Source organism: Notolabrus celidotus, chromosome 17 (assembly GCF_009762535.1).
Source record: "Notolabrus celidotus isolate fNotCel1 chromosome 17, fNotCel1.pri, whole genome shotgun sequence".
In the NCBI taxonomy this organism is placed as follows: Eukaryota; Metazoa; Chordata; class Actinopteri; order Labriformes; family Labridae; genus Notolabrus; species Notolabrus celidotus.
The window spans coordinates 22,525,557-22,542,986 of NC_048288.1; positions in this window are offsets into that span (position 1 = coordinate 22,525,557).

The following is a 17,430-nucleotide window of genomic DNA, read 5'->3' on the forward strand; positions in this document are numbered from 1 at the left end:
CTGGTACCTGGTTCCAGGGGCCAAGTGTGAGGATTGAATGGCCTGGAATTTTTCCACAGTGGGGTGGATGTTTTCTTTTTTCATGAACACTATCTATTGGAAAGTTCCCTTTAGCAAGGACCACACCATCAATAGGACGCAGTTTGAAGATTTAAGTATTGATTAGATTTTTCAATTGACCACGCCAAACTTTGAGTTTGTTGCAGTCGTTTTGGGAAAGCTTCTGAGGAGATACCAAGCACCAAGGCAGGACCATAGACTGTATAAAATATGGACGTAGTATCCGTGACTTCACCCATCAGTTTCTGAAGTGCTGTTTTGAGGCCAGTCGGTGGCAGCAGCCATATTGCTGCTGTGGAGGGATTGTGATGGAAAGAGGCGGGCTTTGAGCCTCCTAGCCAACAGCTACAGTGTTCCCGCCTGTCAATCAAGTCAGCTGTGCCTCTCATTGTGTGCTGATTGAGGAATGAGCTATCCAGACTACACTTGTCTTTTGTACCAGGCTGTAAACATGTTTATTTCTGCTGTAAAGATCGTCTTTCTGAATTTGTGTGTATGTGGTTTCTGGTACTTTCCGAGCCAGCTTCAAGCAGATCCTCCATGAACTGCAGTTTTTAGCACTTCCGCATTGGACTCATATTTTTAGACCGGAGGTTGCCGCTTGGGCAGGACGAACCCCATCAAGGCCCTACAGATAGAGGACAGAAAGAGATGCAGAGATAAGAAGTGGGATGGGTGCAGAATGTGAGAGCTAAAGAGGGGGGAATATTAATTTGAATTGGTAGGGAAACTAGAAGAGGTGCGGTTGGGGTGTGGCCTTGCTCCTGAAACTTTTTTTATATAGCATCACTAAATAAACTCAAATAAGTAAATAATTGAAAGATGGCATGTTAGCACAGTGGTTAGCACTGATGCCTCTCCACAAGCTGGTACGAGTTTGAGTCTCAGCATGGGCCAAACTGTGTGGAGATTCAATGTCCTAGAATTTTTGAAACTACCACTGTCTGCTTGAGAGTAGAAAAACCTGAAAAGGTTAGCTTTGAACAGGAGTGCTGCCTCAATGTAAGAAGGTCATTGGTTCAAGGCTGGTGTTGGCTGCCAAGATTGCTACATGTCATGGTACCTTGAGAGTGTAAGAAGAGTGTAAGGTGAGGCAGGGAGAGAAAGTGGAAAGTAAAAAAAAGAGCAATCCCTCCAATCCTGAGAGGTTGGATTTAACAAATTTTAAAATACTGTTCTTATGTAATCTGATTACTTCTTAAAAAATACTATACATTCATTAAACTTGCAAACTTACATTAATAACCTTTAAATGTTGAGCTAGAGATGAGCTAGATAAAGGAGACCATACTGACCCTGAAGTACACTCTTCAGTCTTCTATTTAATTGAATCAATATTTTTGTTCATGCTTCCAGATTTTACTGCGCAGCACATATTGTGGAATGAGATTATCCACTGCAGCCGAAGCTGAAATACACTGTTGTACAGTATATATGCAAAATAGTGATGCAGCAGGGGAGTAAAATACATCCTTATCCACTTTGTATGTGACAAAGCCATAAAACAAATCCTGTATACATACGTCTCTCCATTTGAGCCTTATAATAAATTCTCCGTCTTGTGGCTGTGGTAATCTTTGTGAGAAATTGCCCCTCTAATGGATCCTGCTCTCTGGTGAGATAACTGTTCCTGTGATGTACAACTGGAACACGTGTGGATTTTTCCGTCTTGCCACATGGCTGTAAGCACCTTTAAACTGTCAGCAAATCAAGCTCTACTGGATCTGCATCATTTCTAATCTCATTACAGCTTCAGAGCTTGCATCTTTGGGAAAAAGATCCAGTCTTCTGAAACACATTCAGTAAATTAGCCTCACTCAGCTATCTGCTGATGCCGTTTATGGCGGGAGTAGAAATGTGCAGTTACATTGACTCTGGTTATTATGTTTCCCATTTTGCAAGTCGGCAGCTCGATTCATTGCCGGCCATTATTTCTTCAGTGACACTGAGTAAAATTATTTTACCAGGTTCAGAACCACAAGCCATATTTTTGTCACTCTGTAATTTACCAATGTGTGTCTCCAGAGTTTATCTCAGTGCCCCAGAGGTTTCTGCTGCAATGACTTCCCCTCCTCTTCTTTTTTTTTTTTTTAACAGGATGATTGAATGTCATTCCCAGCCTGCTCCATAACTTGGTTTGGCGGGTTGGACTGCTGATTATAAAAGTGGGAGGGAAAAGGAAGCACAGACCTGAAGGTCCCTGCAGGGCTCCACTGAACAACACCAGATTTGAGGAGCTGAGGAGAATGGTCCACGGGTATTCGCATCAACTTTTTGACAGATTTGTCATGATTTAGAGGTTTGTTCCATAGCAACTGTATCAGCCTGACTCAGCAGAAGCAATTGGTAACCGAGTGCAGAGAAAGTAAGACAAAAAGTTGTAGACATGGAAAGAAATTCACCCTTTATTTTACACTCTGTTACTAAATTGGCTATCCCCAGTGAATACAAAGCAGCAGTGATTGCTGTTGCAGATTTTTTCACTTTGACGTTGGTGTCATTCTTTATTTATCTAGTGTCCACATGGAGTTGGTGCCAAAAGCCAAGGTAACCCCATTAGGGTGCATGTTAAAATTACCATTTTTTTACTGACTGTTGTGCACCATATATGGATGTTTAATAACCAAGAGGCAACAATTAGCAACATATACGTAAACAATTTAAACTATTCTTTCATCAGCTTTTATTACTCAATAGTTTATTTATTTATTACAACCTCTTTTATTAACTCATTTTGAGTATTCATTATGCCATCACTTGTTGTTTTGGCCACTTGAAGGCAGCAGAAACAAGTTGTCAGCACAACATCAACATATCCAAAAGACTTTATTTATTCCGGGGGGATTCTGTATTGTCAGCTAACAGGTTGTTAGCTAATATTAACATAACGTTAGCTAACAGCTGATAAAGGCATTAGCTAACATCAACATATAGTTGGTGTTAGCCTACATCAATATCAGCTAGCATTAGCAAAGGATAACATATTGTTAATGTTGACATTAACATAAACTAACGTTAGCTAACATGAACATATTGCTAGCTAATGGTTGCTTGTTTACTCATCCAGCACTTTAGGAGCAACACTACCATTCGTTAAATTGGAGTTGTGTTTTTGATCATGAAAGGGAAGGGAAATATCAGGTTCTATACTAAATGTTAAAATCTGTTTATCGCCGACTGCTTTTGGTAATGGTTTGCCATTCAGCTGCCAATGTACAAATTTTTGTTTGTTTGTGTTTGTTGTTGGGTTTTTTTTGCTTAAAAATACTCTCAGCTGTTACAAGAGCTACAAAAGTGAGCTGAAAAACAAGATGAGAGCTGTAAACCTGGGTTGCAGATTCAGGTGATAATTCTCTGTAGGTTGAAATCTAAAAATAACCCCTGTTATATGACATGTTGTTTCAGTATTTATAGTGTTTCATGTACTACACTACTAAAATAATAGGTTTAATGTTAATCTATAAGGGCTCTGTATGTTAGATTTGTAATTGTAAGACCCTGCAGCATGTTAAATCTGGTCTCTGAATGAACCCTTTCAGATTAAATCTACATTCTGCATTTGTGTCATGCCTTACATTAAATGATTCAACTAATGAGTTTATCATCACCACTCATTGGTCAGGGATTGGTTAATTTTCCTATTAAAATTCAATGAGCATGGAACAATTGTGCTGCCACCAGTGAATAGCAGCTGATTTCCAATTTCACTCAGAACAGAGCTTTTGAACTGAAAGAAATTGCTGTGCCGTGAGTTTTACCAGCCGCCAGCAATTGTATGGGTTATCATTTTCCTTGGAGAGGGAATAAGAAATAGAAAGAGAAAAAAGCAGGAGACCTCTGACTGTATGAAGCTCAAGAGGGGTGCCATCATTCAACTTAAGTCCCTTTTAATTTGTTGAAATGAGGATTCAATTTGTTTTCCCTCTACCCCCCCATGGATGTTTAGGTTACAGCTGTCTTTTGCAAAGAGCTGTTTGGATGTGTCTACACGAGACTTAGCAGCAGGGAGGCGGAATCACAATGAGGAACTCTCTCAAGGATTGGAGTATAGCATTAAAGTTTTATTCTTTACTACTACTTGAATTAAAAATGTATGGGTTTTTCCTTTACAGTGTATGTCATTTGCATGCATGATGAATAATGCCTCCTGGATCTCCTCCAGCCCAGCCGCATATAGGCATGTGCTGTATGTCTTAATGCATAGTGAATTATTTTCATTTTGTGAAATAAAATATGTGAACTCTCAAACATTTCACCCCAATATAGATACACCTTATATTTAAACTAGGGCTGTCAGTGAAAATGCATTAATCACAATACGATCAAGACATAATAAAAGTGTTATTTTTTTATTTTAATCACATATATTACTTTTTTCCCTTTCTGTTTATGCAAGTTTACTCTCCAATACAGTGGGAGGTAAAACAACATAACGCTGGTTGGTTGCTCCCATAGACTGTATAACATATGAACATTGTCACCCATCTGTTTCTGAAGAGCTGTTTTGAGGCCAATCAGCAGCGGCAGCCATATCGCTGCTGTTGAGCGATCGTGACGTAAAGAGGTGGGCTTTGAGCCTCCTAGCCAACAGCTACAGTGTTCCCGCCTGTCAATCAAGTCAGCTGTGCCTCTCATTGGAAGACTCGTAATCTCAATATCTTCGAAATTGCCGCCTTTGAAAAAGATTCACCCCCCGTACAGTGTGTTTCAATCGAGAAATGAGCTATCCAGACTACACTCGTCTTTTGTACCAGGCTGTAAACATGTTTATTTCTGCTGTAAAGATCGGCTTTTTTGAATTGGTGTGTATGTGGTTTTTGGTACTTCCGGAGCCAGCCTCAAGCGGATGCTCGATGAACTGCAGTTTTTAGCACTTCCGCATTGGACTCATATTTTTAGAACGGAGGTTGCTGCTTGGTTGCCACCAGCCCTAAAACAAGAAGTCCCTTTTCTGCGCACTATAGTTACTTAGTAGTTAGTTAACCATTTCCTGCTGCTACCATGATGGACAATAACAAAATGGGTAATTCAAAAGTCTAACACTGCTAGACTTTTGTATAGTTCATTTAGCTTTAAAAAAAAAATCTGAGATGACTAAGTTGACAGGTCAAAAGTGATATGCACTTTGAGTCAATTAAAAAGTCACCAAAGTACAAATTTGAGCTACCACCTACAAGCTAAGCGTAAAGTAGCAGCTAATCAGACTGATGTCAGTGGGCAACCACGTCACAAAGACCGGCAGAGCACTATTTTGTAGCTTTAACAGTTTGACATACAGCCGATCAACACAATGTAGAAACATGTGCCCAGGATTACTTCTTCTCCTAGTTTGCAGTAAAGGGACATTGCAAGCAAATTGACAACAACTGGCTTAGACAGAATAGACAGCAGCAGCAAAACTCCTGCCATACGAACACATGCCTACAGTTTACGGAGTTCTTTTGCTACCTGGTGTTCAGTGGTATCGAAAATGTGTTGATAAAATGCTACAAACTGGTTGGACACTTCGAGCATAGTGCAGCAAATGCAGCAGACCTGTAGAAGGGGAGAATAGAATAGAATTGAATCTAATCCAAGACGTCTCCATCAGGTGGAACTTCACACTGAGTATGACCCCAAGGCTGCAGAGGAACAAAGATGCAGTCAAAGCTAGACTTTACTTCCATGAGACAAGAAGCACTACAGGCAATACTGTCAGATGTAGCATTTGATAAAATCAAGAGGCTTGAGACACTCCTACAGCCCTGAAGGTAAGTTATTATATCATAGTCTCAGTGTGATGCAACAAATGGCTCATCTTTTAGGTGGCTGGTAAGCAACTGGTGAGAATTGCTTTACCTTGCTCATATTATGGACTGAAAACTGTTTTCAAATGGAATTTTAAACATGTGATTAATAATACAATTAATTGTGACTAAAAATGTAATCATTTGATAGCCCAAATGTATACCATTAGAGACTCACCTTCTGCCATCACAGCCTGGACTCTCTTGGAAAGCTCTAAACCAGATTTCTGAACATGGCTGCAGGATTTTTTTTCCCACCTAGCCTCAAGAGCATCAGTAGGTCGATCATTGGCGTTGGTGTGAAAACCTGTCATGCCCCAGTTTATCCCTAAGGTGTTGGATGGGGTTAAGGTCAGGACTCTGAAGATCAGCTAAGTTCTTCCACAACAAACCAGATTAAAACAAATCTAAAGACTTCACTACTCTTCAACTTGAAACCGAAGTACACTCTCCAATATTTCTTCACCCAACAATAGAAAACACACTTGTTTTCAACAGTCAGTCACAACGAAGAAGAAATCTGTCTGTGGTACTTATTGCTTACCTATAGATATACTGTATATATAACTGGATGGAGAACCACATGGAAGCTAGGCTATAAACCACTGCAGATGCGCCAATTTTATCACATAATTTAACTCATGTAAAAAAGTCCTGTCCAAACATTACTGTTGTTGTAAGTGAACGCTACATTTAGACATTTCTGTAAGGGTTTATTTACCATCATGAAGCCCACTTGTTTTAACACTATTTTTTTTAGATGCAACACAGTCATGTTTCTCTGCCTGCAGTGTGTTAAAGGTTAGGGTGTTTTAGTACTTATCACTCAAAGTGTTTTTTTCTGAAGTCCAAAATACATTTAAAAGATCTGTAGTTAAAACTGAAAACAGAACATAAAGAAACACTGTGTTGCCAATAGCATTGAGCAGTGGTTTCGGCGGCTGCAAGCTGAGCCTTGTATGGCCAAGAAAAAATTTCAGGATAAGAGAAAATAACATGAATAAATGCATGCATGTGGTTTTACAGTGTCATAATAACATTGAAATGAAAGATGACACAAATTCTATACTTTTGTAGTGCCATATTTTTCAGAAATAATTAAAGACTGAGGCAGCTAGTACCTTTGATGGCTCAAGAAGCACACCGATTTATTTATGTCAAAGCATTTGAACCACCTGTCCATTGTTATCCTCCTGGCTGCCCTTTCATTAGCATACAAATGTACGTGATCGCTCACTGAACAATTGACGTCAACAGACCGAGGCCGCCTGGTCCAAGCAGTTTTGCAAATAATATATTTTATGAATGAATATGCTCAATATGGAAATCATGCTCTATTTAATGTTGCATTGAAGTAAAAATTAAACGCTGTTGATCAAGTTGTTTTTAATCAGATTTTTTTATAATTTGCTGTGACGCAATTTCTTTTTTTTGTTTTTACATTTCTCACGTACCCCTTGCAGTACTCCCACACACCCCTAGGGGTACGCATACCCCCATTTGAGAATCACTGTTGTAAACAATAACATGATATTGACAAGATATTAAACTGCAAAAGTCTGTATTCAGCTAACAGTTAAAAGGTGAAACTCACATAGGGCTGGTATAAGAGTTTGGTCTGGCTCTGAAGAGAAATTAAAGTCAAAACAAAATATCTTAAAGCCAAATTGGTTTGGGTACAGCCTTTGAGTTGTAATCTTTAGTGTTTTTTTCAGAAGTCATACCTGTCTGCCTCTTTACGGCTCTAATGCCAATAAAGATAAACAAGTAAAAAGCCTGCAATCCAGCAAAAATAAAACACAACCAAGCCATTAGCTTTTATGTACACTCAGAGGTAAACAGTAACAGGGCACCAGGTATTAGCATAATAGCATCCAATACAATGGCCCTGGAGTCAGGGAGTGGGTCCCTGCACTCCCAGAGGGAGAGGCTGTAATAAGAAGCACAGAGAGAAGGTAATGAAGGGACAGGCACAGAGAAACTTTATATTCACGCCTCATTCCCCTCAACACAGCATCAGTGTCCATGCAAGTAAACAGACAACAGCAGAATAAGAAAACTAGCCTCAGTACTGAATTTTTAATGGAATTTTTTTTCACCAGAGAAACTGCAACCATTGAATGGACCGTCCTCTTGTTTCCCCCAGTCGCCATTACAAACTGAGGGTCTGAATTCACCTGTGCACAGATCATCATTGTGCCTTTTAGCACCATCAGCCAGATGGGTACTGGCTGTCTGCATGGAAGGTTTAATTTTCTTGATGTCCATTACTCCGTTTCAAGGCTTAACTTGTCTCCTGTGGACAGCGACTTTGAAAATATGTCTGCTAATTAGACATCTCGGAGGAATAAAGTGAAGGTTGGGAGAAATGAAACATATTCTTCTAAAATAATTGGACTAAGAATGTGATAGCTTGCTGATACACTGCTGCTCTGAGGCAATAAAAAAGAAGAGGTCTCTCTCCTTCCACCTCCTCCATGCCAGTCGGTCTCGTATTTTAGAAATAGTGAAGGATTGATCTTGTTGGTTCATTAGTGAAGAGAGATATAGAAGATGTAAAACAGCCTCTTATGTTATGCAAAGCTGCACATGTTGAGCACTTCTTTCTTATTCCCAGAGGTAATGTGGTTTGCCATATTAGTTATACTGCCCTGTAAAGGTGACAATCTGCCATCTTCACTGATGAAATGCTTTCATTTAATGCCTTTAGGCTTCTTTATTTACAGAAAGAGTTTTAACTGCGTGACTGGTTTTGTAAATATTTGTAAATTTACTTATTTAGTTGTCTATATACGTCATAAAATATGCTTACTTTTACTTCTTTATTTGAATTGCTAATAACTTTTTGATAATTGCTATTTTATATGCTCTTGTTTGCTTTATACTGTTTTGCACTGTCTACTTTGCTGCTGTAACACTTAACTTTCCCCATTGTGGGACGAATAAAGGATTATTTTATCTTATCTTAATGCTTTCAGAAGTTAATGTTTTGCCACAGTGTCAACAGGCAGAGATACAAATTTTCCAGACTCCTTTCTGCAGGCTGATTTGATGTTGGTTATCCCTGGTAAAACTTTGCCGGCTAGAAATAACACACCATTACTATGGGGTATTGATCAGAATCAATTATTGAACACAGCTGCTTAATCCTTTAGGAGAAGGTAGTGATGCTGGAGAGGAGTGAAGGGTTAAATAAAAGGCAATTATCGAAGATAAACAATCAACACACTAAACAAATTGATTAGGAGGTCAATAAATTAGCTTAACCTCCTGTTTCTCACAGACTGAGATTATACTTGATATATAATCGTTGTGTTTTAATAAAACTAAAGTACGGTGGCCCTGAGAGCTTACAGCACTGCACCTTAAGAAAACACATGCAAAAAGACAAAACACAAGCAAATTAAGAAAACATCTTCATCAATTTGACAACGCATTTGCATCATTAAGAAAACGCACTGCAAAGACCACAACACGACACATTGGAAAAATGCGCTGCAAATAGATCGCAACACAATGGAAGTGTTTCCAGAGGACACTTAAAAGTGACGCACACGTCCGGATACGCTTGTTATTGACGCAGATTTTGAGTCACAGCACTATTAAGGTTCTTAATAAACACTTACTTTTTAATCTCATTTTCCAACACCACTGACGGTAAGAGAACCTTAATAGCGCTATGGCGCTCACTTTTTAGTGTCCTCTGGAAACACTTCCGTTGTGTTGTGTCTTTGCAGCGCGTTTTCTAAATGCTTCGCATGGGTTGTCGAATTGATGAAGATGTTTTCTTAATTTGCTTGTGTTTTGTCTTTTTGCACAAGTTTTCTTAAGTTGCAGTGCTGTGAGCTCTCAGGGCCACCGTACTAAAGCATCTAAGAGAGCCTCTGAAATGTAGCAGACCCACCGATCTTTAGCCGGAATCGCTGGTGAGAGAGCAGTAGATGATCGACATGTGCTAAACAACTTAAAATAACTGGCCTTCTTGTCAGCAACGTCTGCCATCACTTTTCATATAAAAGCCAACACCAGTCCTGACTTCTATACACTTGCCGTTAAATAAATAAAGGAATAAGGAATAATCTGCCACTCTCTCGTCCCAGTTTCAACTCCAGCACAAGAATCTTAAGGACACAGAGTTGGTTGCGTGCCAATTTTCATCATCCCTCTACCCCAAATTTAACATTCTTGAGAATAAAACTGTCATATCTGTGGAATACAATTTTACTTCCCAATAAAACTGATGTCAAGAAGTGAAATTCCAGTATCACCTCAATATTTTTCAAACACGTACAACGATGCTTCAGGCTAAGACATCCCTTCCTTCTCTTTTTACTCTGTGATCCGTTATTCTGCCGCCTGGAGAGCTGCCTCATTGAATCATCGTGAGCGCCCACAGCACAGTTGGTAATTCACAGCGAACACCATCGGCATTCTCCTTTTATTTTCAGTCGCTTGTTTATGACAAAAGGAACAGGAGGCTTCTGGGTGGTAGATACATGCCCACACATGTGCAACGGGTCGTTTAATTCTTAACAGCTCATCACCTCCACATCACTACAGCAACAAATTGCTTCATTGTCAGAAAAGGAGCTTTTTATTAGATAGTTATGGTGACATAATTATCCTTTTCTTCCCTCCTCAAAGTAGGCTTTAATAGTTTTCCTTCAAAATTAGCCACACCATAAAGGACCCTCATGAGGAGTCTATTCTCGGCTGGCGTTGGAATCAATTTTCCTCCATTCAATTCTTCAAAAGGTTGAAGGTGTAAATTAGCTGTCTTAAAGAGAGGAACAGGCGACATGGCTGGATGGAGGTGGTGGAGTGGAAAGTGTTTGTTGATATGAGCTGGCAGTGTGGCGTTCTGGGATAGCTTCACGACTGCAAGGAAGAAAGGTATTTCTATTTATGGATGGAGTATCTGCTCGTGAGTTTTTTAGATCAAGAAGTCTCATGTCATGATTTGTTAGATGTTTGTTGTGTTTTTTTTTAATCCTCTGCTGTGACTCATGGTGATTCATGTTTAGATGGTCTTTGAGTTTTGATTCTAATTGTAGAAATAGGCTGCATGTATCTCCAGGCATGATTTCACTCTCAGGAAGGACTTCAAGTTATTATGTTTTTTATTTTATCACTAATTCTAATTGAACAAAGAAAGCTTATTTCAGCAATATTACCACATCACATATAATGACGTATCTTTTTTATTAGAAAGGACTAACTTGAATGCTAAGTCAATGAGACAGTTTGATGTCAGTCATGTATAGGGTTGCAAAATTCTGTGAATTTTCAAAGTTGGAAACTTTCCATGGGAATTAACAGAAATTTATGGGAATAAACCAGAACTTTACTAAATTGAAGTTTGGCTCTTAATAGGGAACTTAAATATAGTTGGGGAAAATATATTTTAGCATAATCCTGACTAAAACAACCAGATTTCATGCAAGTACAGTTGAATATCTATGCTATACCTCAATCACATGCACATAGCACACTGCTTACTGCAGGGCTATTGAGACCACGCCTCCTACATGCAATGTGCATTCCTCCATCACATGTACACATGATTTTTATTTTGAATGGCTGCTAATAACAAAACAAATATTTATGCTTGGATATGATACCTCTCCATTAAATTACCCTTAATTCCCATAATTCCCATGGAAAGTTTCCAATTTGGAATATTTCCAAAATTCCCCAGCTTAACTTCCCATGGAAATTTACCAGAAACTTTCCAGATATTTACTGGAAATGTTCCACCCCTTTGCAACCCTAGTCATGTATACTGATGAAAAGTTCAGTTGGATTTAAGAAGCCAGTTAAAGCTGAGGCAAGACTTGATTTTGATTGGTCCAAACCTCATAAACACATAAACACATTAAACACATAATTATCAGCCCCCCCAAAAAGACACCACAGAAAACCTGAACACACATCGAAACAAATCAAGCCCAGGAAAAGAGTTTAACACAAAATGCCTGCTGACACTGTGGCAAGAAACACAGGTTTTTTGTTAGCATTCTAAATTGGTAAACATTGTGACAAAGATGTGGGTTTCCCTTCTCAGGCTGGCTATTTCTGCACAAGGGGAAATATTCTATCCTGCAATCCAGCCAGTAGCAGCAGAGCCAGTGAGACACGTCTGCCTCGTGTCTTGGTCCTGCTTACCCTGTCAGAATTCCAACTTCCATAACCACCCATTTACTGCAGTGAGCAAAGTTAACCATTTAAAAGAAAAACAAATAGATAAGATAACAAACACAATGGATTTTTATTAATGTATTGCCACATCCAAAAGGGCATAAACACAATAAAAGAGCAGCACTTGTCAGTGTTAGTAAAAGATGTTTTTCTTGTCGGATCCAAGTCACAATCACTCGGGGGTTGCTTTGGGGCCACTAGGGGGTTGCTTTCGGGCTGCTTGTGGCCAGCGGGCAGCTAATTGAATATGGCGGCTTTAGAGGTTAGATAGCAGTGGGCCTTGTATTGACCATTGTACATTCAACCATCCAAGAAATGAATTAAAACAACTGTCAGAAAAAGTCTTAGCTTGCAAGCAAGGTTTAATTTGAGCTTGGAGTATGCAGGATCCACCGTAACAGGCACCAAATTTAGCTCTTTCAGAGATCAAAATTCAAACTTTGAAATCAGACTGATAGAAATTAAAATAGGGGTTCCAAAATTCAGAAAGACAAGTAAACAGCTATACATCTATTAGCATCACAAGTGACACCATGCCTTTGTTGTGAATACCTGGTTTAGAATATACAGCTAACTGGCTCCTCATTTTGAACATGTCCATTTTGTAATGTTTAGTGTTTTAGCTCAGATATTAGGATGTTGGGATACTCTTTCGTCAATGTTGTTTACAAAGGGTAATGAAGCGTTACACTAACCTCATTATATTGGTGGCCACTGAGGTGAGACTGATCTCTTTTTGATCCCATGGTGCTCGGTCTCTGTTCAGTTGAATAACCCTCTGATTGAACTGTAAGTGAGAGCCTGGGCAGCCTTGTTTATTGTGAAGTCATTTCAGCGGATGACCTGGAGATGAGTCAGAGCTGCAGATCTGTTTGAGAACCTGCAGCTGAGTTGTTTCAAGTACAACTTTATGTTTTAAGGGGTTAAGAGGGTTAGCAATCTTTTCCTGGCATTGACCTTTCAATTAGCTCCATTCAAAGCAGTTAAATTAACTTGAATGTTTGTTATTAACTATTGTGTATGAGAAGCATCCATGCAGAAACCCTGTTAGGCCTGCTTGTCTGTAATTAAAGGTGTTAAAAGGGAAGGCAACAACACAATTTTGCCATTAGACAAGATGTGTTTTCATGTTCAGATTCAAAGCCCTAAACATTGATGGTAAAAGGCCAAATGTCCTTCACAACATAAGGACTATTTAATTGAGGTTTAATTATCAGCAGCTTGCAGCAGAAGTAACAAAGGACAATTTAAAGTAAGATTATTATGACAAACAGGACGGGGATATTTTTAGACTTCCTGTTCTTGTTGTTTTCTTCTTCTTTTAGTCTCATTCTAAATGTGATGCCAGCAACACGTTTCAAAAACAGATGGGACAACAAAACACCAAAAAGGTTGTATGGATTAAAAAACTCTCCCAACTTATTAGGTTGATTTGCAACAGGTTAGCAACATGACTGGGTATGAAAAGAACACTCCTGAGAGGGTGAGTCAGAAGATGGAAAGAGGTTCAAATAGCAAATAGTTCAACATTTTAGAATAATGTTCCTTAGTGCAAAGTTGCAAAAAGCTGGGGATTTCATAATCTACAGTTCATAACCATAGACTGTATAAAATATGGACGTAGTATCCGTGACGTCACCCGTCTGATTCTGAAGCGCTGTTTTGAGGGCAATCGTCGTCGGCAGCCATATTGCTGCTTTCGAGTGATTGTGACATAAAGAGGCGGGCTTTGAGCCTCCTAGCCAACAGTTACAGTGTTACTGCAGTCAGCTGTACCTCTCAATGGAAGACTCCTAATCTCAATATCTTCGAAATTGCCACGTTAGAAAAAAATTCACCCCTCCTACAGTGGGTGCCGATGGAGAAATGAGCTATCCAGACTACAATTGTCTTTTGTACCAGGCTGTAAACATGTTTATTTCTGCTGTAAAGATTGTATTTTTTTGAATTGGTGTGTATGTGGTTTCCGGTACTTCCGGAGCCAGCCTCAAGTGGATCCTTGATGAACTGCAGTTTTTAGCACTTCCGCATTGGACTCATATTTTTAGACCGGAGGTTGCCGCTTGTTCATAACTTTATTAGAAGATTCAGAGAATCTGTACAAATCTCTGTACAAAAGGGTCGACACTAAAAACAGACATGACTCTGTAGTGGAAATCACTGCATGGACTCAAAATCACCTTGAAAAATAATTGGAAGGAATTAGAAGCCATATGTCAACACGATCCAGACATGCCAGTGACTTCTCGGGGCCCAAGCACCTTTAAGATGGACTGTGGGTAAGTAGAAAACAGTCTTGTGTTCTGAAAAATCTAAATTCGACATTCTTTTAGGAAATCATGGATCTCCATGTTCTGCTCTAAAGAGGAGAGGGACCACTTGGCTTATAATCAGCTCACAGTTCAAAAGCCAGCATCCATGTTGTATAATTGCCCTTGAAATGAGTAGCTTACACATCTGGGAAGGCACCATTGATGCTCATATACAGGTGCTGCCATAGGGACAGTGCCTTTTTCAGGGAAGGCTTTGTATATTTCAATACGACAAACTAAATTACATTTTGCATGTATGCATAGCTCTCTAGTCGGGTCAGGGTGCTGATGTGGCCTGCAGTCCCAGCGAGTCTCTCTTTGAAAACATTTTGTGCATCATGCAATTACAAATACATCAAAGAAGACCCCAAAATGTCGAGCAGCTGAAATCCTGCATCAGGCAAGAATGGGACAACATTTCACTTTCCAAGTCGGGTAATTGGTGTCCTTGGTTCTCAGATGATAACAGAGTGTTATTAAAGAGGTGATGAAACACAATGAGAAACACGGCCTTGTCTCATGGTATTTGGAACATTTTGCATTAGATTTAAATGAGGGTCTATTTTCATGAAACAATGACATTTTCAGTTTCAACATTTGATTTGTTATCTCTGCACTATTATTCTTCTCTTATTAACCTTTTACACAGTGTCACAATTTTTTAAGAATTGTGGTTGTACAATGAAATGAGCATTCTACTTTAAGCTCAAAACACTGAGTGCATTTGTAAGTAGGCTGATAAATCCATTAACTTTGCTGCTGCCTCACTAATTTTGAGCATACATTCATGTTTGACATAATGGGGGCCAAATGGCATTGAGGGGGTCACTTCTACATTATTCATGTTTGGCTCTACTCAAGGCCTAATGCAAACTAATGGAACAGCAATATTTAAAAAAACTGATGGTAAGTAAGACTTAATACTCTGACTCCATTTAAAGAGGTACATCATCTCACATCTTCACAGACTTTGTATAAATGAGAAGACCTATGTCGTTTACTTTGTTGTTTTTACTTCTTAGTACATTAGCCAAAATGTTTTAAAAATGTTCAATCACTCTGAAGTCTTTTTTATTTAATTTTTAATATTTAATATTTATAGAGCATTGGCATCTTTTGATCTATAGGTGCATCTTAGGTCTACTTCCCTCTTATCTCCTCACCTACATTGCACTAGAGAGCTCAGGATCTCATAATCTTCGAGCTAAGGATCTCTTAATACTATCTGTTCCGAGGTTCAGGACTGAACTTGGAAAAAAGGCCTTCAGGTTTGCTGCTCCCTCGACCTGGAATGCCTTTCAAAAAGATCTGAAACTTTGTGGTCGGATAACTTTGAATGCTTTTAAGCGGTCCTTAAACGACTTGAAGGCTGATGCATCTGTCTGCAGATGTTTTCTTTAAATGTTACTCGTGCTGTTTATTCTGGAGGTATTTGTTGTGTAGCTGTTGTATGCGCCTGCCGTTTGTGTTTTGTCTATTTGTAACCCTGTAACTTTGCTGCTGCCTATCTTGGCCAGGACTCTCATGGAAAAGGGGAGTGAGGGGAGTAGAGAGTGGGGGAAGACATGCAGCAAATGGTCGACCGGCTGGGAGTCGAACCAGCGACCTCTGCGACGAGGACTATAGCCTCTACGTGGGGCGCTTAGACAGCTAGGCCACTAGCGCCCCTAGGAAAAGAGATTCTTAATCTCAAAGAGCATTTCCTGGTTAAATAAAGGTTATTAATAAATAAATAAAATGTCACTTTACTTTAGGTACCAGTGAAACACAATAAGCAACAGATGATATATCAGTAGGTAAGAAAATCTGACGGCCGTAAATTTATCTAGCATCAACAGCTTTTTCATTTGGATATAATAATGTAACATGAATGTTACTGAACCGGCCAATAAAACTTTGATACATTATCTTGGTAATCACTTTGACGGACAAGGTAATGACACTGTATGCTTCTGTCTGAAGACTGAAATCCACAGGACGTGTGCGCCGCGCTCCATCAGCACCATGGTTTTGTTCCATCTAATGGCCCCTTTCCACTGGCCCGTCTTAGCCCTACTCTACTGGACCCGACTCTACTCGGTTTGTGTTGCATTTCAACGGGCGCGGTACCTCGTGTCAGATACCAGTTTTTTGTACCTGCTTTGCTCTACTAAAAGGTGACGTTGATGGACTGCTGGCCACTGATTGGTCAGAGAATGTCGTCACTGAAGAGTCATGAGCGTGACGCCCAACACAGGAATCAAACCTGCCATTTTTAAATAACTACATAAGTAATGTACTAGTTTCTCCGTGGTCCGTTGACCAGGTTAGGGTTAGCAAGTACACCATTGCCTCCATGTCCTCCATTGTTTGTGATTGTTGTGTTTGTGTCACATTCAAAATGACGTGAACGCAGTTTCGAGCAGCAGTGTTATGACGACCCTGAGTTGGTACTCCGGCTGGTGGAAAAGGTACCCAAGCCGAGTCGAGTCGAGTGGAGTCGAGTCGAGTAGAGTAGGGCTATATGCTGCCCTGCCAAACCGGAGGTGTGTTTCAAGCGTATTACAGTGGAGAGCAGCCGGACTGAGTTTTCATCATGAGACCCTTGGTGACAGAAATGATCTACAGTGCCTTTAATCACTACAGTGTGTAACACAGAGGACATGCTGCTATTGTATCTCTTAAGTTCCTCATTTCTGTTTCCAATCAAAACTAATAGTCTCGACTAATGTGCCATCATTATTGCAGCAACCCTCTTATCTACACAGCAAATGTGACTGATGTGAAATGCGTCTGTAATAAATGCAACACACCTGGTAAAATGTGAGAAGCTGAAAAAGTAGATCTGATCTGATGACTGTCAGAACGGTTTTACTGCACACCTGTTAGGGGCGAATGCGCTGTGTCTAAAAATACCACGACAGCCAGGAGGGACGTTTGTGTTGGACTGTTCAAATCATTGTATCCACTCACTGATTTTACTGCTGCAGGTTTGGTGAGGGCCATAAAAAAGGAGGAAATAATCCACCTTAATGAGATTCTCCATGCTTTAGGCACCATGCTGCTTTTCTATATGATTCCTGGGGAAATCTGAT